Genomic DNA, 21,655 nt, shown 5'->3' with positions numbered 1-21,655 from the left:
GCTGACTGGGAAGGGGGTCGTACGCGGCTGTATCCCCATAGGGGCGGCGTACAACAGCGTCTGACCCGGAGCGGGCGGCTGAATTATGGAATGCTGTATCCCGCCAGCTACACCTAAGATGGCAGCCCCATCAGCAGGATGTAGGTATCGCGACCCTGGTAAGGTAGCATACCGAAACCTTTCATCAACCACGAACAACGAAATTAGAAATACGGAACGGATCAATCGGCAAAGACCTAGGCTACGAACACGGAAAAAGATTAAGGTAAACGATTGGAAATTGGGTACTTGGAACGTCCGATCTCTCAATGAACCGGCGCGGGCTGGCTTGCTTGCTCGAGAACTACAGCGGCAGGGAGTCGAAATCGCAGCGATTCAGGAGGTTCGGTGGCCAAGTTCCGGAGAAAGGGAGTTCCGTGCAGTAGACCCTATTGCACGCACTTCTTTCAAGTACCACATCTACTACAGTGGCGGCAAAGCAGCGGAACGGGGCTTCGTAGTGCTGGGAAATCAGAAAACAAGAGTCATTCGGTGGAGGCCCGTAGATGACCGTATATGAGTGTTGAGGATTAAGGCAAATATATTAAATACCAATATAGTTCACTTACGTGAAATTATGAAGACAAATTGAAAATGACAGAAGCGTTAGTCACCTTTTCGACCGCTAGGTGCGCCACTTCTGATTTTGTTCTACACGACATGCGAAATAGAGCAACTTTTGACAATAATATTACCCTAATGGGTACACTGAAAAAAATTCACATTTTATTGTGAAGTGGACTCGGCCGAATATTTTATAATAATAAAGTTCGCCTATGCATAAGGCAATCCATGGGTGGTGTTCCACGGTTTGTACGTTTGTCGACCTCCGACAATATTTTGAGTTGTAAAATGGCGACTTCCGGTGACTGGGAATTTGTCGAAAATGACCAAATACCACCTAATATGGTTTTTTTTTTTAACTAGAATGACGCTCAGAGGCCAGAAATTGTCTCGAAATGCCAGTTTGAAATCCAAGATTGCGACTTCCGGTTTTTGAAAAATCAGACAAAATTTTGAATTGTAAGATGGCGACTTCCAGTGATTGGAAAAAAGAGGAAAATGACCAAATACCACCAATATGGATGTTTCTTTAACTAGAATGACGCTCAGAGGCCAGAAATTGTCTCTGAATACCATTTTGAAATCCAAGATGGCGACTTCCGGTTTCTGAGAAACAGCGAGATATGACCAAATACCATCCAATATGGGTATTTCCGAAATCGTGATGATGCACTGAAACCACAAATCGACCTCAGACAACATTTTGAGTAGTAAAATGGCGACTTTTGGTGACTGGAAAACTGCCGAAAATGACCCAAAAACAACCAAATATGGGTGTTTCTTTAACCAGAATGATGCTCAGAGGCCAGAAATTGTCTCCAAATGCCATTTTGAAATCCAATATGGCGACTTCCGGTTCCTAAACAACAGTGGCAAAAGACCAAATAACACTCATTATGGGTATTTCCGGGATTGTTATGATGCACTGAAGCTACGAATCGACCTCAGATAACATTATGAATTGTAAAATGACGACTTCCGGTAAATGGGAAACTGCTGAAAATAACCAAATAACACCCAATATGGGTATTTCTTCAACCGGCCGATTTCCATCCAATATGAGATGTTTCGATACCAGAATGATACACAGGAGCTAGAATCGACCACAGACAACATTTTGAATTCTAAGATGGTGACTTCCGGTTTCTGTAGAACAGCCGAAAATGACTAAATAACACCTATCATTGGTGTTTCTTAAACCAGAATGACGCTCAGGGGCCAGAAATTGTCTCCAAAAAAAAATAACCTAAAGGGACCAAATACCACCCAATATGAGTGTTTCTTTAACCAGAATGATGCATGGAGCTAAAAATTGACCTCAGACACCATTTTGAATTGTAAGATGGCAACTTTTGGGAAACAGCCGAATACTACTGCATATGAATATTTCCGCAATCGAAATAATGTATAGAAGCCAAGCATTGACCCTGGACACCATAATGAATTCGAAGATGACCACTTTCAGTTTCTGGAAAACAACGAAAATAACTGAATACCACCTAACATGAGTGTTTTCGGAATAGAGGTGATGTACTAAAGGCAAAAGTCGAGGATGTTGTCATTCCGATAAAACCAATAATTTCAAACGATATAAACAAATTGCAAGAAATCAATGAATTTGGAATGTTGAAAATTATTGAATTAGACACAAAAATAGGCGGGACGAAGTTTGCCGGGTCAGCTAGTAAAATAATATACTTTCAAAACAAAATACTTTCAAAACGAAGAAAACTAAACATTAAATAATAGTTTTTGCATAACAGTTGTTATCACTAATTATGTTTGTTTTGTTGAATATCTTTTATATATAATTTAATAAAGCTTTTAAACCAATTACAACATGATATGTATCCATACATAAATTGTTAAATTGATAGAACATTCAAGTGTTATCTAAGCTAAAAGTTGCACAACCACCATATACGACTATTGACAACCATTGTGCGGTTTCTCCTTTTATCTTTTTCACGAGGTAATTGAAATATTCATTTAATTGTACACATCGTGGCCTGATTATTGAGCTTGAGCTTGACGGCCGCACATTTCGTAGTTGCTTCCCGTGATGGATCTGAGCTAGTGAAGTTACACAGGGAACCACGTATATAGCAACTTGGGATTAGTTTACCATTTACACATCGTGGCCTGATTATTTGAATATTTCTTCTTCGTGCCTCGATAAGCTACATCTATTATATTATCAATATTCAACTCCCGGAATTGCGTTAGTTTTACATACAAACAATATACGCACGAAATTTGCAACATATTTTTTTCTGTGAAAGTATGAAATTGAGTCAACTAAACCTAAAATTGAGTGAATTCAGTTTCGTGTGTGAGAATGTCACACGCTCACAGAAATTCAACAACAACGCACAGTGGTACAGTAAGGCAATGTAGGCGGACACGAGTTTTTCGATGCGATTTTGTGGTTTTAGAGTAAATTTTTTTTTAAGAACTTGTTTCTTATATTTAGTCTATTTTTATGTGCAAATGAAAATTAGGGTGGTCCTGAAATCGACTAAATGAAAAAACTCACTTTTTATTTGCATAAATAAATGTATACATTCATCGGCACAGTTGTAGATCAACTAATTTTAAGCAACTTTCGGTATTTCTTTACAATATTTATACAATATTTGTTCTATCAAATGATACCAAAAAATATTATTTTTGTTTGCCCTAAACGGAGACATCAATATATCAAAAGGGCCTATTTTTAAAATAGAAATAGTGAAAACTCTTCATCTGTATAATATATCGACAATGTTTTTTCGTCAAAATTGGCGTATTTTTGATTAAAGTTACCGAAGAAAACTTTGTTTTTAAATTTGAATTGAAAAAATAGAGCGAAAAGACTGTTTTTGGAAACCAAATTTCATGTCTACAAAAAAGTTTTTTTACAAAGTTACTTAGAATTAGTTGGTCTACAAGTTTGCCAAAGAATGTTTTATTTCGTTGATTTTAGGACCACCCTAATTTTCATTTGCACATGAATAGAGGACTATGTATAAGAAACAACTTTTTACAAAAACTATGGCTTTAAACCGCAAACCAAAATCGCAACGAAAAGCCTATGTCCGCCTAAATTGCCTTACTGTACCACTGTGCAATGAGTTTAGTTACCTTTTTCACCACAAGAGGGGGTGTTCCCTGTCTGTCTTCACGGGAATATATGGGAAATTCGAGAGTGAACTATATTGTTATTTTAAGATATTTGATTAAGGGCAAATTCTTCAACTAGAGTTTAATCAACACCTACGCACCGACAAACGACAAATCCGATGAAGTCAAAGGTGAGTTCTATGACAAGCTTGAGCGAATCTATGACGAGTGCCCAAAACACGACGTAAAAGTCGTCATCGGAGACGCAAACGCACAGGTTGGGAGGGAGGAATTCTTCCGTCCGGTCATTGGAAGGCATAGCCTCCACTCGTCAACCAATGAAAACGGCCTGAGGCTGATAAGCTTTGCCGCGGCCAGAGGAATGGCCATATGTAGCTCCTATTTTCCACGTTTGAATATCCGGAAACACACCTGGAGGCATCCAAATGGAGAAGCCTGCTCCCAGATCGATCACGTACTGATTGACGGTCGGCACTTTTCGGATGTTACTGATGTTAGGTCTTTTCGGGGACCAAACATTGACTCTGACCATTATCTCGTCGTTTGTAAGATCCGCGCACGGTTGTCGAACGTGCTGAAATCTCGCACAGAGAGGACGACGCGTTTCAACATTCAGCGGTTGAAAGCTGATGGCGTGGCAGCAGAATACGCCAGAGAGCTGGATCAACGGATCGCAGAACAGCAGGAGGAAGGAGTGGAAGACATAAATGGGCTGTGGAGCAGTATTCACGGCGCCATCGAAACGACTGCGAGAGAGGTGGTAGGTACGACGCGTGGAAGACAGCCTAACGGCTGGTTCGATGCCGAGTGCCAGAGAGCGACAGATGAGAAGAACCGTGCCAGGAGCCGCATGCGCAAGAGCATTTTCAGGCGCTATTGAACGGTGAGGTACCGGATGAGCAGAGCAGGAACAGGATGACGGTTATGAGTGACGAACAAGCTGTGGAGCCACCAACACAGGAATGAGCTGAAAAACGGCATGAGCTGAAAAACGGCAAGGCCGCTGGTAAGGACGGTATCCCGGCCGAACTTCTAAAAGTGGGAAGCGAGCGGCTGTACTATGCGGTCCACCAGATAATACTAAGAATGTGAGCGGACGAACAAATGCCGAACGACTGGTTGGAAGGCCTCATATGCCCTATCTATAAGAAGGGCCATCGATTGGATTGTGGCAACTATCGAGGGATAACGTTGCTCAACTCCGCATATAAAGTGCTCTCCCGTATCCTGTTCTTCAGATTGAGACCGCTAGCGGAATCTTTTGTTGGCGAATACCAGGCTGGTTTCCGACAAGGGCGTTCCACGACAGATCAAAGTTTCACCCTGCGACAGATCCTCGATAAGTTCCGGGAGTACAACTTATCGACTCACCATCTTTTTGTGGACTTCAGGGCGGCATATGACTCAGTGAAAAGAAACGAGCTGTGGCAGATCATGCTGGAACACGGTTTCCCTACGAAACTAATAAAGCTGAGTCGTATGACACTGGAGGGATCCAAATTGTGCGTGCGGATAGCTGGCGAGACATCAGCCGCGTTCGTAACGTTGGATGGACTGAAGCAGGGGGATGCGCTCTCCAACCTACTGTTTAACATCGCTCTTGAGGGTGCAGTACGAAGAGCAAACGTCGAAAGAAACGGTACGATCATCACAAAATCTCACATGCTTCTTGGCTTTGCGGACGACGTCGATATCATCGGTATCAACCGTAAGGCCGTGGAGGAGGCCTTCGTACCTTTTAAGAGAGAAGCAGCGAGATTGGGACTTGTCATTAACTCTGCCAAAACGAAGTACATGGTAGCTGTCAGAGAGCGTGGGAGTCCCCGTGGTGTTGGTGCTGAAGTGAAACAACGAGTTGCAGCTGCGAACAGGGCTTTCTACGGACTGCGTAACCAGCTAAGGTCCCGTAGTTTACAAACTCGCACAAAACTAGCGCTGTATAGGACGCTGATACTCCCGGTGGCCCTTTACGGACATGAAGCATGGACGCTGAAGAAAGCTGATCGACGAGTGCTCGGAGTTTTTGAGCGTAAAATTCTGCGATCGATACTTGGCGGTAAACTGGAAGACGGAGTGTGGCGCAGACGCATGAATCACGAGTTGTACCAGGTATACAAACATGCTGATATAGTGAAGGTAATACAGCGGGGCAGGCTGCAGTGGGCTGGACATGTAGCCAGGATGCCTGACGAGAGAGCCGCCAAAACTATCTTCAGTAGAGAACCAGGAAGAGGCCGTCGACTCCGTGGTAGGCCTCGCACGCGGTGGATGTGCGCGGTGGAAGAAGATGCACGATCTGCTGGTGTACGGGGAGACTGGAGAACGGCTGCTCAAGACAGAAGAAGATGGACATCTCTAATTCGTTCGGCCCTGGACCGGTGAACGGTCCGTTAGCCAAAAAAGTAAAAGTAAGTACTCACAGTGGCAACGCGTGGGTTTTGAACCTGCCAGTTTAACTACATTTATTTTTATTTCAGTTACAAACTTGTTCATATGCCACATTTTTCGTTTCTCGATCAGGAGCTAAAGTTAATTAAATAATTATAATAATAAATCATTTGAACGACCTGTTTAAAGAGCATCGAACAGAATAAGGAAGTATTTACCTTCTATTCATTCGGATTCGTAAAAAGTAGATTCTGGTCTGATCGTGATTTCTTTTTTTTTTACTTCATTCATATACTCTTCTCAACAGTTTCTACGTATTTTAAACTTATTCACTAATTTGAAATTAAGTTTTGCGATGTGAAAAAAAATTAAGTAAAAATCTGCATGTTTTTCGTTATTACATTAGTTTCAAAATTATGTTTTTCACAATCATATCACTACATTCATTCATTGGAGTTCTTCAAACACTGTTATCCAGTGTTGTATCTGGATCTTATACCACAAGAGATCAAAACAATGGTCGCAGAGGTCCTAATCTTACAAAAAAATCTGGATCGTAATGAAGCATAGGTACTCATAAATGCAAAAACATAATCATGCAGCGACACGTCCACACATAGATGCAACCTGAAACGCTTAGCAAAAAAGAAATTTTGAATCCAAATTTTATTCTTCGGCAGTGGCTTACTTCGGCAGGTTTTTGCATTAGACTGCGGCAGAAAACCGGCCGAAGACAATCACTACCGGAGACGTTCGACACCCTATATCTTTAATTATTTTTCAGTTTTATTTTAAATACCTAGTACAGAGAGAATGACATGCGTTTTTTTCCGCGGAAAATCATCATTACTTCCCCAAACTATGATTTTAAGAATTTTGTAGTTGAAAAAGTAGGTTTAAAGACCATGAGTCACCTCTGGTTTGTGTTAATCCGAAAAAATAAAAATACCGGTTTTTCACCGGTTTCACCGGTTTTTATTTTTATGAATACCGAAATACCGGTTTTTCGAAAAGTCGGTAATACCGACCACCCTAGTTTTATCTAAAAATTATTAGGAAAATAAATTTTTCTGAGATGGTTAATGGGCTCTGGGAGTCAAAAAACTAAATGCAATGCTGAGCTGAACCCTGAAAAATATTCAAAAACAACCTCACAAGAATGAAAAAATATAAGGAAAAATGTGGGAATCAAAAAGAATTGAAACAAGTGCAAAAGAGTGGGTTTGTAGCTTAAAAAAAAATCATTTTTTCATTAATCGCTTTTGTTCAACCTGAAAACGATTTTGTAGAAAGTCGAAATGTTCTACAAAAGTGCTATAAATAACATTATCTTTCAATTTACGGCTGAGCACCTTGACTTTTTCAACATCGATTTTTTTGGGACATGGACTGTATATTAGAGTCAAACCTGTTTTACTGTGCGAAATTTAGTTTGTGCGACTGTTTTATGCGATTATTTTTTTTGTGCGACTGTTTGTGTGCAAATTTTTTTTGTGCGGTATATGAAAAAAGACCACTTCCGACAACATTTTCAGCCATTTAGTTTTTCCGATTCTTGGAATGAATTCCAACGCATTACAGAAGTGTTGCGTCTAAAAATTACTATTTAAGCCAGTTTTACGCAGGAAAAGTAACGAATTGCTAGCCTACGAAGGAAAGCCTGTTTTTGTGCGAGGAATGGGGACCGCACAAAATAAATCGCATAAAAATCATTTGAAACTTCACGTGCAGCTACAAAACAATATTTCCACAGCATGATTGAAAAAAAAAGCTTTTTATGCGGTGGATAGGGACGGCATAAAAAAATTCAGTTAAAAATAACTCGAAAGTTGTTGATTCTGATTCAGAATACCTATGAGAACAATTTCAAAACATCGGATGGATAAACGAAACTTTTTTAAACATGCTAATCCTTTCAACCGCTTTCCTTCGTAGGCAAGCAATTCGTGACTTTTCCTACGTAAAACTGGCTCAAATAGTAATTTTTGGACGCAACACTTCTGTAATGCGTTGGAATTCATTCCGAGAATCGGAAAAACTAAATGGCTGAAAATGTTTTCGAAAGTGGTCCTTTTTCATATACCGCACAAAAACAGTCGCACAAAAAAAATAATCGCATAAAAGAAGTCGCACAAAATAAATTTCGCACAAAAAAAAGTTTCACTGTATTTGATAGCAATAGAAAATAAGAATGCTGTTAGGGCAACGCACACAAGAGTATGTTCGGTTTATTTAAAAAAAAAAATGTTGAAATAGGGTGACCATAAAAAACGGCTATATTCGATGTATTTTATTTAAAAAAAATCATTACTTTTGAACCAGTTGATCGATTTTCGATCTTTTTGGGTCAAATTAAATGTAATTACGTCTAGTTATAAAAAAAAATACCAAAAAATATATCTGGGTGCGTTTATATGCATAATGTATAAAATTAGTGAAATTTTCGTCTTGTTTTTAAATTGAATTTGCTCAAAATTAAAATATAACGTATTTTTAAAAATTCCTCTATTTATAGATTCAAGAATGCACTTCAAAATGAGACCAAGAGATATTTTTCATGTTTGCCCCCGAAATGAATGACATACAAATGAAAAACGCATATTTTTTGATGAAAAATATGAATAACTTAGAGTAAAATTGAGATATTTACGATGTCAGCATTGCAAATTGTTTCTCTCAAAGAGCTCTAAAAGTCGTTCAAAGACAGTTTTGAGATGAATCTTGAAATGAAATTCCTGCGGCATCAAAAAAGAAGCATTTTTATCTCCTTATTGTCTCACGGTGCTAGCTGTGCTTCCTGTTTTCACCTTCTGCTCCGTCAATCTTGCACCAGCTTGTAGTGCCATCCTTATGCTACCTCGTAGTCGTATCTTCCGCGACAGGGTTCTTGATTTTTTCCTCAACACTCAGTAAATGTCAATGTTAGGTCAAATCTGGCCCCCTCCCTCCCACAAGCAGTTGAAAGCCACGCAAAGTAAATTTACCTACTCGAACTGATCAAACTTTTTCAATTTTACCATGCTTATGCTGCATAATTTATGAGCCAATTTGATACGGTACTGGTGAAACTCGCAGCAACTTTTATCTCGACTCGACGCTATACACAGTTGTTGCCTTTGATTATGGCCGTCGGTAAAATGTCAAGAATTTTATCGTTGCGATACGTACGTAGGGTATCGAGAGCGCTCGGAAGAACGAAACGAAACGAGAACGGTGTCCTCTCCCTTGAGTGACAGATATCCACAACGGGAACGTTTTACAACGGAGCTGCTTCCGGGCGGCATTCTGCCATGCATTTACCACCATTTCGATGGCGTTGCTTTCATTTTATTTTATTAGTATTTTTGCATTCGTTGGAGGATTTATTTCAATAGGCGACATATGATGAAATTTCCTCCCATGGCATTCCGTCCAACAATTGTCCAACTCCACCCACATCTAGTGTACGGCCACTGCAGCAAAAGCATCAAATGGCACCCCGGATGGCAGCTATGAAACCAGGGAAAATACCCCCGAGCGACGAAGACGACAGTTCATTAATTGAATTTATCGAAGAGTGTGCGGCTCCCAGGACCCAAAAGCTTTGAGGCGATTCTGCATTCACTCCCAAGCGCTATTATACCATCGCCGCTCGTGTTCACTGTCTGAAGCAATTTAACCGAAATTGATTCCATTAGGACGTATCCTGCAGGGGCCCGTCACAAGCTCTGCGCCCTCCTTTCTGGAGAGGAAACAAGAACAAACCGGGGAAGGTGAAAGTGAAAGCCTGATTTCAGGTGTAATAAGATTTTCGCCGAGGCTCGTTCGTTAAAACTTTTCAACCGGCACGAACAAAGGTGCTATGAACCATTTTAATTAACGAAACGTGTTCCCGTGGGACAAAGCCTCAGGGATGGTTTTTGACACCCCGAAATCGGGATGATATTTTGATATCTTAGAAGTACGATTTTCTGACCCTGGTGGCTTCTAAGGGGTTGATAAATCGTATCAATTTTCTTTGTTTTGTCTGGAATATGTTTAGCTGACCTTAAGAGCTTTGAGATGTGTAGTAGTCATCATACATTCAAACAAATCTTGTCTTTGCAAAATTAATGGCTTTAGGAAAATACCACTTCATCAGGGACACTGGCATGAATGATTAACATTCTGCTCTTGGAGTGCAATTGAAGACGTACTGCAGAATTACTTACAAACTCGAGAAGCGCAAATAGGGGATCTGGCCTAGTACCTACGTGACAAAAAATGTCCCAATATTTTTTTCGATTTTTACATGCACTAACTGATCCAGCAGACTTTATTTTGCCTTTAATAATCGATGACTTTTATTATGTTCAAGCTATTACTGCTCTCGTTGGCCTTTTCTGAGGGATAGCCCTCGTGAATAAGTAATCGGAGCATATAAGAGAGGATCAGTTTATTGCTCTTCTTTTAATATGGATTATAGATCCATTAACTGTCATTTACAAACAACGTCTTTATGTTTGTATTCCAGGCTACATAACGTACCTGACAATGACGTCACCTAAAAGTGATTGTAGATCAGCAATATTGAATGATTTTGGAAAACGAAGCCAATATCTAAAACTGACAGAGTGAAAACATCTCTTGCGCCTTAAACCATTAAGTAAATATTTTCAGGTTTCAGTTATAAATAAAATTGCCTTAATACTCGAGAGAGGTTGGCACAATCTAGCGTTGCAGAAACACGTGTCGTGGTTATGACTTTGCTTTACATAAAAACAAGTCTGGTATCTAACAAAATGTGAGCGATTCGTTTGTTTTAGAGCTGTAGCTAGAAGCCTCATCATTCACCTTTCAAAAAGACATTTCTTAGCATCGTAAAAATAAACGTAACAAAATATTTGATGCCTTCTTTTGTTGGTGAGCCACAAGTCTCGGAATTCGTACATTGATTCCTCATTCACTTCGCTATATAATTATTCCGCCTTAAATAACCCATTCTGTTAGGCAAACAATTATTGTATCAGTAGAGCCGCAGTCATACAAGGAACAAAACAGAAGAGTGCGTGTTGTTCTTCTCATGCTTGAAACCCTTGACCTGCTATTTTCCAGAGAATGCCTCAAAATGACAATTCAGCTTAAAAAGGTAACCACGAAATAAATTTCTTTCCTGTCATCCTATTTATCACCTCTACTTTGCTACAACCAATCGTGCATAATAAAGTCGCAGCGTCATCCTAACTAAGCTTTGGCTTGATTCGCAAGTTCCTTCTGTCCAAATAGTTGATTACACAGTGCAAACATTTTTTGCCTCGGCTTCTATGTACGATTTTATAATGTAGTTTGATGCGAAAAAACATTCCACCTTAAGGGGCAACAATGGCGCCAGTTTGACTTCTGAGAAATCGAAAACTTACGATGTTTTTTCGTCGCTAAATATCAATCTCTCAAGAGTTTGTCCATATAATAGCATTTTCTTATCCATCTTTGAAAAAACCGATCGTAAATCAGGCAACAACTTACTTTAAAACGGTGATTCTACGAAAACAGTTTTGGCATGGTTCTAATAAATTTCACAAAGCAAAACAATATCAAGTAAGAAAACATTATTAGATCCGCTTATATTTAAATGAGGCAGTCAAATTAGGTCTCAAATTGAGGAAAAAAGCCAACGTAAAATGTCAGTAACATGTCGATTTTGCCCCAATTCCCCAACAATAGTGAAACAGTTTTATCTCGACGTAAAATTAACTTAACGTATTTGAAATTTGTTCGATGTAATATCAAGAATATAAGAAATACTCAAAGATACAATGACAATTCGTCTTTACAAGATGCTTTCCCTTTTGCGGGGGAGGGGTCACTTTTTTGGCCATGACCGCTGACATGTGAAAACCAATTGTTATTGTATCCTCGAGTGTCGCTCATACTCTTGAGTATGGCTTATGCTCTTTTTCAGCCTCCCAGTTGGTCTCGAGGTACGATTCTGGCTTAACAAGCCAGTTGTCGTAGGTTCGAGCCTCGACTCGGGAGAGACTGTTTGTGTCGGTAGAATCGTAACGCCTAGCCCCGCAATTATTATTATTATTAACAGTTGGCTGCGAAGTCTGTGTATAACAAACAGAAGGTCGAGTTCCAAATCGGAATGTAGCACCAAGTCCTATACTTTTGATATTTCATTAAACAGATTTCCAATAAGTTAACCTTACGTCGAGATAAACCTATTTCAGTATTGTAGGGAAATATATATTGTTATATATTTGAGTTTTTAAATAGTTTATTTGACACGACACGATACAATTTATGTTTAACTGAGCCAAGTACATTTTTTTTAAAATTCTAAATCAGCAGGGAAAAGCGGGAAGCCTTTTCTTTATTCTCGCGGCCGACTACGAGCTAGTGGGGATTTAAGGTGAGAGGAGGGGTGTTACAATTTTGTTTTTAGCTATTTTATATTACAGAATGTATTCATTTGTACGTGGCTAACCAGTGATGTTCTATTAGAGCAGTTTTGGTCTGAGGTGTCTGCGTAAACATAGAGATGCCGAGTCTTCGTTTTAGTGTCTCCAGCCGGGTGTATCATTCTCTTTCAGTTTGTGACAGAAATTGTATTCTAGCAAATAGATGAAAAAAATCTATTATTGCTTGGATTTTCGGCTCATCCGTCTTTAAGCTGAACTAAACGAAGTACTGCCTCTTTTGTTTCAACTTTTGTCTTTATCAAGAAGTCTACAAAAAACAAAGCAGAGATGTGTTTTCCCTATTTTTAAACCTTTTCCGAATGTCTGGTACTTACTTAAGCTTTTCGTTTTGTTTTCATTTGTAACTTATATAATACATAATTAACTGTGGTCTGTTTGCGTTTATCACATAAAATGGAACTATTTTAAATAATTTTTGTCATTGAATAATCTAGAAAAACTTGTACTCGGAAAATTATTATTTATGGTCACAATTGTTAATCTTCTACTAGTGTGTTGTCGAAATTTCATCTAGATCAGATTGTCTGAGTGCGCATGATTGTCAGTTTCATGACGTCTATGAATTTTATGTTGTTTATTATTGTTTTTTATTGTGTTAAACACACCTGCATAAATAGAACCTAACCCGTCTGTATCACTTTTCTTGTTAACTGTATTATTGTTCGTTGCTATGTGGCATATTTCCAGAATCGGTAGTGCTGTTGTGTTTCTGTGTTGGTCGAGTATTTTAACATTGTTAAGATCAAATGTGTGTTGGGTTCTAATACAGTGGTGCAAGAGTGCTGTCTTTTCACTTAGTGTTGCGAATTGTGGATCTTCTATGTCGGTGCCTTTGTCAACAAGTTTCTGCAGTGCATTCAAGTTCGATCTGTGTCCGCTAATTCGTGTTTTTAACTTATTTGTAGTCATGCCAATATATTGTGAACTGCAGTCGTTGCATGAAATACTATAAATAACATTGGTGTGGTCGTCTTTTGCTATTTTATCTTTTGTTTGTGCATAATATTTTTTGGCCATGTTTGTCTTTCGTGTGGCTAACTTAACTGTTTTGTAATCGTTTTTCAGGAACTTACTGATCTTATCGGTGAGATACGGAATGTATGCTATTGACCGGTAAGTGTATTCCAGGTGTTCACTCGGCGATTGGTTGGAACTATGTTGCTCGGTACTCCTACAGTTTCTCTGGTTGATCAGGCGATGTCGCAGTGTCTTAGGGTAGTCGTTCAGCTTCAAATGTTGGTCCATTATGTTGACTTTTGCAGACTCCGATAGGCCGGTGGACAACCTGTTCACTCTACTAATAAAATTGATGGCCATGTTTATTTTTTGGTGAGGTGGATGCGCCGAAAAATAGTTTAGGAAACGGCCACTTGCAATCGGTTTTTGGTACCATTCCGTCGATATATGTTAAAGGTAACCGGTTGTTTTCCTCTGTTTCACAGGTAAACTGGATGTTAGGGTTGTAGCTATTAAAAATCTTGAGCACGTAGTCAAGCTGATCGAGTGGAATGGCAGTGACTAAATCGTCGACATATTTTTTGATGAACGGCGCTTTGATTTTAAGCTGTTTGAGTACGCAATCAAGCAATACCTCTGTGACAAGCTCCGCTACAATTGGCGATAAAGGGTTGCCCATAGCTGTTCCGAAGACCTGTTGGTGGTACCGTCCATCAAATTTGAAGAAACTAGCGTCGATGCAAAATTCAACCAGCTCCAGAAACAGCACACACATGCATTCCAAAGGAACTAGTATGCCATGACGTAATTTGTTACTGGGACCAAATAAGACCAAACGCTAAGAACATTTGACCTGTTTCTGGAGCTGGTTGAATTTTGCATCGACGCTAGTTTCTTCAAATTTGATGGACGGTACCACCAACAGGTCTTCGGAACAGCTATGGGCAACCCTTTATCGCCAATTGTAGCGGAGCTTGTCACAGAGGTATTGCTTGATTGCGTACTCGAACAGCTTAAAATCAAAGTGCCGTTCATCAAAAAATATGTCGACGATTTAGTCACTGCCATTCCACTCGATCAGCTTGACTACGTGCTCAAGATTTTTAATAGCTACAACCCTAACATCCAGTTTACCTGTGAAACAGAGGAAAACAACCGGTTACCTTTAACATATATCGACGGAATGGTACCAAAAACCGATTGCAAGTGGCCGTTTCCTAAACTATTTTTCGGCGCATCCACCTCACCAAAAAATAAACATGGCCATCAATTTTATTAGTAGAGTGAACAGGTTGTCCACCGGCCTATCGGAGTCTGCAAAAGTCAACATAATGGACCAACATTTGAAGCTGAACGACTACCCTAAGACACTGCGACATCGCCTGATCAACCAGAGAAACTGTAGGAGTACCGAGCAACATAGTTCCAACCAATCGCCGAGTGAACACCTGGAATACACTTACCGGTCAATAGCATACATTCCGTATCTCACCGATAAGATCAGTAAGTTCCTGAAAAACGATTACAAAACAGTTAAGTTAGCCACACGAAAGACAAACATGGCCAAAAAATATTATGCACAAACAAAAGATAAAATAGCAAAAGACGACCACACCAATGTTATTTATAGTATTTCATGCAACGACTGCAGTTCACAATATATTGGCATGACTACAAATAAGTTAAAAACACGAATTAGCGGACACAGATCGAACTTGAATGCACTGCAGAAACTTGTTGACAAAGGCACCGACATAGAAGATCCACAATTCGCAACACTAAGTGAAAAGACAGCACTCTTGCACCACTGTATTAGAACCCAACACACATTTGATCTTAACAATGTTAAAATACTCGACCAACACAGAAACACAACAGCACTACCGATTCTGGAAATATGCCACATAGCAACGAACAACAATACAGTTAACAAGAAAAGTGATACAGACGGGTTAAGTTCTATTTATGCAGGTGTGTTTAACACAGTAAAAAACAATAATAAACAACATAAAATTCATAGATGTCATGAAACTGACAATCATGCGCACTCAGACAATCTGATCTAGATGAAATTTCGACAACACACTAGTAGAAGATTAACAATTGTGACCATAAATAATAATTTTCCGAGTACAAGTTTTTCTAGATTATTCAATGACAAAAATTATTTAAAATAGTTCCATTTTATGTGATAAACGCAAACAGACCACAGTTAATTATGTATTATATAAGTTACAAATGAAAACAAAACGAAAAGCTTTGGTAAATACCAGACATTCGGAAAAGGTTTTAAAATAGGGTAAACACATCTCTGCTTTGTTTTTTGTAGACTTCTTGATAAAGACAAAATATATTGTCGAAACGGTGAAGGAAAAGAGGCAGTACTTCGTTTAGTTCAGCTTAAAGACTGATGAGCCGAAAATCCAAGCAATAATAGATACACGTCACAGTCGATAGCATTCACATTACGATAAAAGAAATCAAATTTTAATGCCAGCATTTTTTCTAAACCCGTATAGCTGTGTCATGTACTGGAGATCACCGCTTCCTAGAATGTCTCTAACGGGTACGTTCGGTTGTTTTCCTCGGGCCCGAAGGGAATCTATAAGCTCAGACCTAACACCACAGTATTCGGTACACGACCAAACAACATGCTCGATGTCATGGTAGCCATCGCCACAAACGCAGTGATTACTGTCTACAAGCCCTATACGAAAGAGATGCGTGTTTAACGTATAGTGATTGGACATAAGTCTGGACATCACGCGAATGAAGTCCCGACCTACATACAACCCCTTGAACCATGCTTTCGTCGTTACCTTAGGAAAAATGGAATGTAGCCACCGTCCCAGTTCATCTGAGTTCCATGATGATTGCCAACTGTTGAGTGTTCTCTGACGCAAAATGCTATAAAATTCATCATAAGCAATTGGTCTCTCATAAATATCGCCATCAATAGCACCCACCTTAGCTAAAGCGTCAGCCTTTTCATTGCCCGGAATGGAACAATGAGAAGGGACCCACGCTAAGGTAACCCAGTAATTTTTATCTGTTAAAGCTCTTAAAAACCGCCGTATTTTCCCCAGGAAATACGGGGTGTGCTTCACAGGCTTCATTGATCGCTGAGCCTCAATGGCACTGAGACTATCTGTTAAGATGAAATAGTGGTCTATGGGTAGGGTTTCGATGATTCCAAGAGAGTACTGAATAGCAGCAAGTTCTGCGACGTACACGGAAGGAGGAGCACCGAGTTTGTAGGAGGCGGTAAAATTTTCGTGGAAAACACCGAAGCAAGTGAACTCATCTAGATTAGATCCGTCAGTGTAAAACCTTTTATCATAACTAACATGTTTCAACTTATTGGAAAAAATCTCAGGGATCTCTTGGGGTCGCAATTGATCAGGGATACCAGAAATGTCTTGTTTCATGGTGGTGTCGAAGAATATAGCATTATTAGAAGTATCTAAAAGTGCGACATTGGAGGAATCGTATGAATGAAGGATTGAATATCTTGAGCCATATAGTCAAAATATAAAGTCATAAATCTGGATTGAGATTGAAGGTCGACCAACCTCTCGAAATTTTCAATTACTAATGGGTTCATAACTGTGCATCGAATTAGCAACCGGTAAGAGAGATACCAAAAACGATGTTTCAACGGAAGAGTATCCGCTAGCACTTCAAGACTCATCGTATGGGTCGACTGCATGCAACCCAAGGCAATACGCAAACAACGATATTGTATTCTCTTTTATTTTATAATGTGCGTGTTCGCGGCGGAGCGAAAGCAGAAACAGCCGTACTCAAGAACTGACAACATCGTTGTTTGGTATAACCTTAGAAGATCTCCTGGGTGAGCACCCCACCAAGTTCCGGTAATCGTACGGAGAAAATTAATCCTCTGTTGGCATTTTTGTGTCAGATACCTAATATGACAAGCCCAGGTGCATTTAGAGTCGAACCAGACCCCGAGATATTTAGCGACTAAAACCTGAGAGATCGTTTTACCCGTTAGTAGGAGCTGTAGCTGAGCTGGGTTATGCTTCCTAGAAAAAACGACCAGCTCAGTTTTCTCCGGAGAGAATTCGATACCCAGCTTAAGAGCCCATTCAGACAAATTGTCTAAGGTATCTTGCAATGGTCCATGCAGATCGCTAGCCTCGCTACCAGTAATGGATACAACGCTATCGTCTGCAAGTTGCCTTAGCGTGCATGAATTTGCAAGACATTCATCGATGTCATTGACGTAAAAGTTATACAAGAGAGGACTTTAACATGAACCCTGGGGAAGACCCATGTAACTAATTCGGGAAGTTGTCGAATCGCCATGTGAGAAATACATATGCTTTTCTGACAACAAATTGAGCAAAAAGTTATTCAAATTTGGTGAAAGTCCCTGCGAATGATGTTTCGCGCTTAAAACTTCTACAGAGACAGAGTCAAAAGCCCCCTTAATATCCAAGAACGCAGAAACCATTTGCTCTTTTCGAGCAAATGTGAGTTGAATTTCAGTAGAAAGCAACGCTAGGCAATCGTTCGTCTCTTTGCCCCGGCGAAAGCCAAATTGAGTATCTGAAAGTAACCCGTTTGTTTCGACCCATTTGTCTAACCGTAAGAGGATCATTTTCTCCATTAATTCCCGGAGGCAAGAGAGCATCGCAATCGGCCTATATGAATTGTGATCAGAGGTAGGTTTCCCAGGTTTCCGAATAGCAATGACTTTTACCTCCCTCCAGTCATGCGGAACAATATTTAGCTCAAGAAACTTGTTGAACAAATTCAACAAGCGTCTTTTTGCAGAGTCGGGTACATTCTTCAACAGGTTGAATAATATTCTATCTAACCCTGGAGCCTTATTGTTGCACGACAGGAGAGCCATTGAAAATTCCAACATCGAAAATGGAGGCTCTTCCGTAGTTACTAATAACGCGTCGCGAAAGGTTTTCTGTTCCGGTACAGAGTCTGGACAGACCTTTTTGGCAAAATCGAGTATCCAGCGATCTGAATACTCCTCGCTTTCATTCGAAACGTCACGGTTCCGCATGCGCCTGGCGGTATCCCAAAGAGTGCTCATCGCTGTTTCCCTCGACAACGCGTTTACGAACCGCAGCCAGTACCCGCGTTTTTTCGCCTTTACTAAGCTCTTCATCTGCCTGCCCAGTGCCTCGTACTTTCGAAGCAGGTTGACAGTGCCGTACTCCCGGTAGTCCTTATACGCCGCGGACCTTCACGCGTACAGCTGAGAGCACTCTTTGTCCCACCATTTGTTGGGAGGGCGCTGTCTAATCGTTACCCCGGATATCGGTTTCGTCTGAGCTTAAGTCGCGGCGTCGAATATCAAGCCAGCTAAGAACGCGTATTCTTCCTCCGGAGGAAGTTCCTCGTGAGTCTCGATAGATTGCGCTATAATAGACTCATAACACTTCCAATCAATATTACGTGTAAGGTCGTAGGAAATATTGATTGGGTTCGGGGGAGTTGAACCATTAGCAATTGATATAACGATTGGAAGATGATCACTACCGTGGGGATCGTTGATTACTTTCCACTGGCAATCTAGCGCTAGTGATGTCGAGCAGAGGGATAGGTCAAGCACGCTTTCACGTGCTGGAGGATTAGGTACACGTGTCGCTTCCCCAGTGTTTAAAAGTGTCATATTGAAGTCGTCGATCAAGTTACAGATTAAAGAAGATCGGTTGTCGTCGTACAGCGACCCCCATAGCAAACAGTGAGAGTTAAAATCTCCCAAAATCAAAAAAGGTGCGGGAAGCAGTTCTGCTATATCAAGGAGTTGCTTCTGTTCAATCCGCGCGGATGGGGGAATATATAAAGAAACAAGGCATAGGTCTTTTCCATTCATATTCGTTTGAATGGCAACGTCTTCAATATTCGAGATCGAGGGGAGGTCGATTCGGAAGAAGGAATAGCACTTTTTGATCCCTAAAAGTACCCCTACACCGTGTGAGTCTCGATCTCGACGAATAATGTTAAAATCGTGGAAATTGAGTTGATCGTTTGAATTGAGAAAGGTTTCACAGAGCGCAAATGCGTCACAATTGTATGTATTTATTAAATGAGAAAATAGATCGAATTTGAGGATGATACTTCTGCAATTCCACTGTAATACAGTGATAAAATTCCTAACCTCTTTCGCCGTATTAGTCATCGAAAGATATGATAGCTGAAATGAGGGGCCAAGTTGCTGCTAGTTGCTTCAAATAGGTTTTCACTGTAGGAAGAAGGGCAAGTAGAATATTTTGTAGGGGATCTGGTATGTTGAATGTTTTAAATATCCAGTCCACAATATCAGAAAATTTTATGAACCCTGTTTTTTTTTATCTTCTGATCGAGAAATGGGTGCAAGAGGGGTTTTTGGTGCCCCAGGAAGCGGTGGGTACTCCTGGTTTGATTTGAAATAAAACCGGGAGGTACTTGCTTCGGTTTTTCTTCACCGCTTCCTTTCTGTGTTGGTTTATTGGTCGTTCCGCTAGGGGTTATCTTGCGACCTTTGCGAGAAATATTAGGAGAGTTGATCATTCTCCTCTTCCTAGATCCTTCTGGCATGGCATAAGAACACCCTTCGACGGGATCGTCAGATGTACCCTCATCGATTTGCAAAAAGGAAAAGATGTTTCCTGTCGAGGGTGGCTCAGCACTCTTCAGCATTTCTGCGAAAGAGCGCCTTCTTGATCGTTCCTTGAGGGAACGCTTAATTTTTTCCTCGCGCTGTTTGAACGCGGGACACGCCGAAAGGTCATGCCGAGTTCCCTCGCAGTAAAGACACTTTTCAGTATCCTCACTGCAAGCGGTCTCAGCATGATTGCCTCCGCACTTGCTGCAGCGTGCCTTGTTGCAGCGGTAGGTGGCTGTATGACCTAACTGCTTGCAGTTTTGGCAACCCGCGGTACGAACAGGCGTACAGGCAGACGAACCCTGTCCAAAGAGATGTAGTTCGGCAGTGCGGATCCGGCGAATGTTACACGGAAGGAATCCGAAGGGAAGAATTTCTTCTTCCCTTCTTCGATGGATACTGAATGCAATTGCTTGACATCCAGTATCTTTACATCTTGAATCAGGGGGTTCTTGAAGCAGCCAATCCCGTGACGCAAAATGTCATCGACCGTGAGGCTTCCTTCGGTAACCACACCGTCGATCTCCACGTCCTTGGCAGGAATGTACACGCGGTACTCTCTCGTGAAGAGCTCGTAGCTAGCAATTGCGTTCGCTTGCTTCAAGCTACTCACAACAACTCACAGTTTGTTCGGTCTAACCTTTGTAATTTCGGTTACGTCCGAAAACTGTTTTGCCAGGTCCTTGCCGATTTGAATTATATTTAAAGGCTTCTTTATGGGCCTGAAGTAAACTACGAACGGACCTTTCGAAGCATCTAGGTAAGCTTTCACCCGTGTTGCCGGTACCCTTGGTACGGGGCTAGGTAGCGGGAAAGGTAGAGGGGAATTGATGGGGGAGATCTCAATCTCTTCCCCAGTTGTTTCCACATCCAGGAATAGTTGCACCTGCATGTCGTCCATTTTGCGGGAGCGTTACGCTCTACCGCACACAAACGATAAATATTCGAATGTTTCAAGTAGTTGCTATTAAATTTTAAAAACAATTTTTCAAACTACAATGGATCAAAATAAAAAAAAGGCAGTTATACTAATACTGATAACAATAGTAATAATAATAATAATGATAATAATAATAATAATAATAATAATAAAAAAAATAATAATAATTATAAAAATAATAATAATAATAATAATAATAATAATAATAATAATAATAATAATAATAATAATAATAATAATAATAATAATAATAATAATAATAATAATAATAATAATAATAATAATAATAATAATAGTAATAATAATAATAATAATAATAATAATAATAATAAAAATAATAATTCTTATTATAATAATAACAATAATAATAATACTATTAATAATAATGATAAAAATTCTAAAGTGAATACTTCACCGAACGTCTAAGTCACGACCTCACGGCTGATAGTAGGATTAATCGAGCGTCTCCGCAGAACAAACAATGACGATCCAGCTTCGTGTTGTGACACAGTGGCCGTATCTTACACGCGACCTTGTAGATGCCACTTGTAGTTGACTTCCACTCGCTCG

General features: G+C 40.1%; 1 protein-coding gene across 3 annotated transcripts in view; it reads right to left on the bottom strand.

The window, feature by feature from the left end:
- Nucleotides 1-21,655, bottom strand: part of LOC129725720 (uncharacterized) — a 500,714-nt gene that overhangs the window by 407,811 nt on the left and 71,248 nt on the right. The gene's annotated exons all lie outside the window — the stretch shown is intronic.

The sequence above is a fragment of the Wyeomyia smithii genome, chromosome 2 (genome assembly GCF_029784165.1).
Source record: "Wyeomyia smithii strain HCP4-BCI-WySm-NY-G18 chromosome 2, ASM2978416v1, whole genome shotgun sequence".
Classification (NCBI taxonomy): Eukaryota; Metazoa; Arthropoda; class Insecta; order Diptera; family Culicidae; genus Wyeomyia; species Wyeomyia smithii.
Note: the sequence above shows the minus strand (reverse complement) of the source record. Positions and strands in the feature narration are given on the sequence as shown.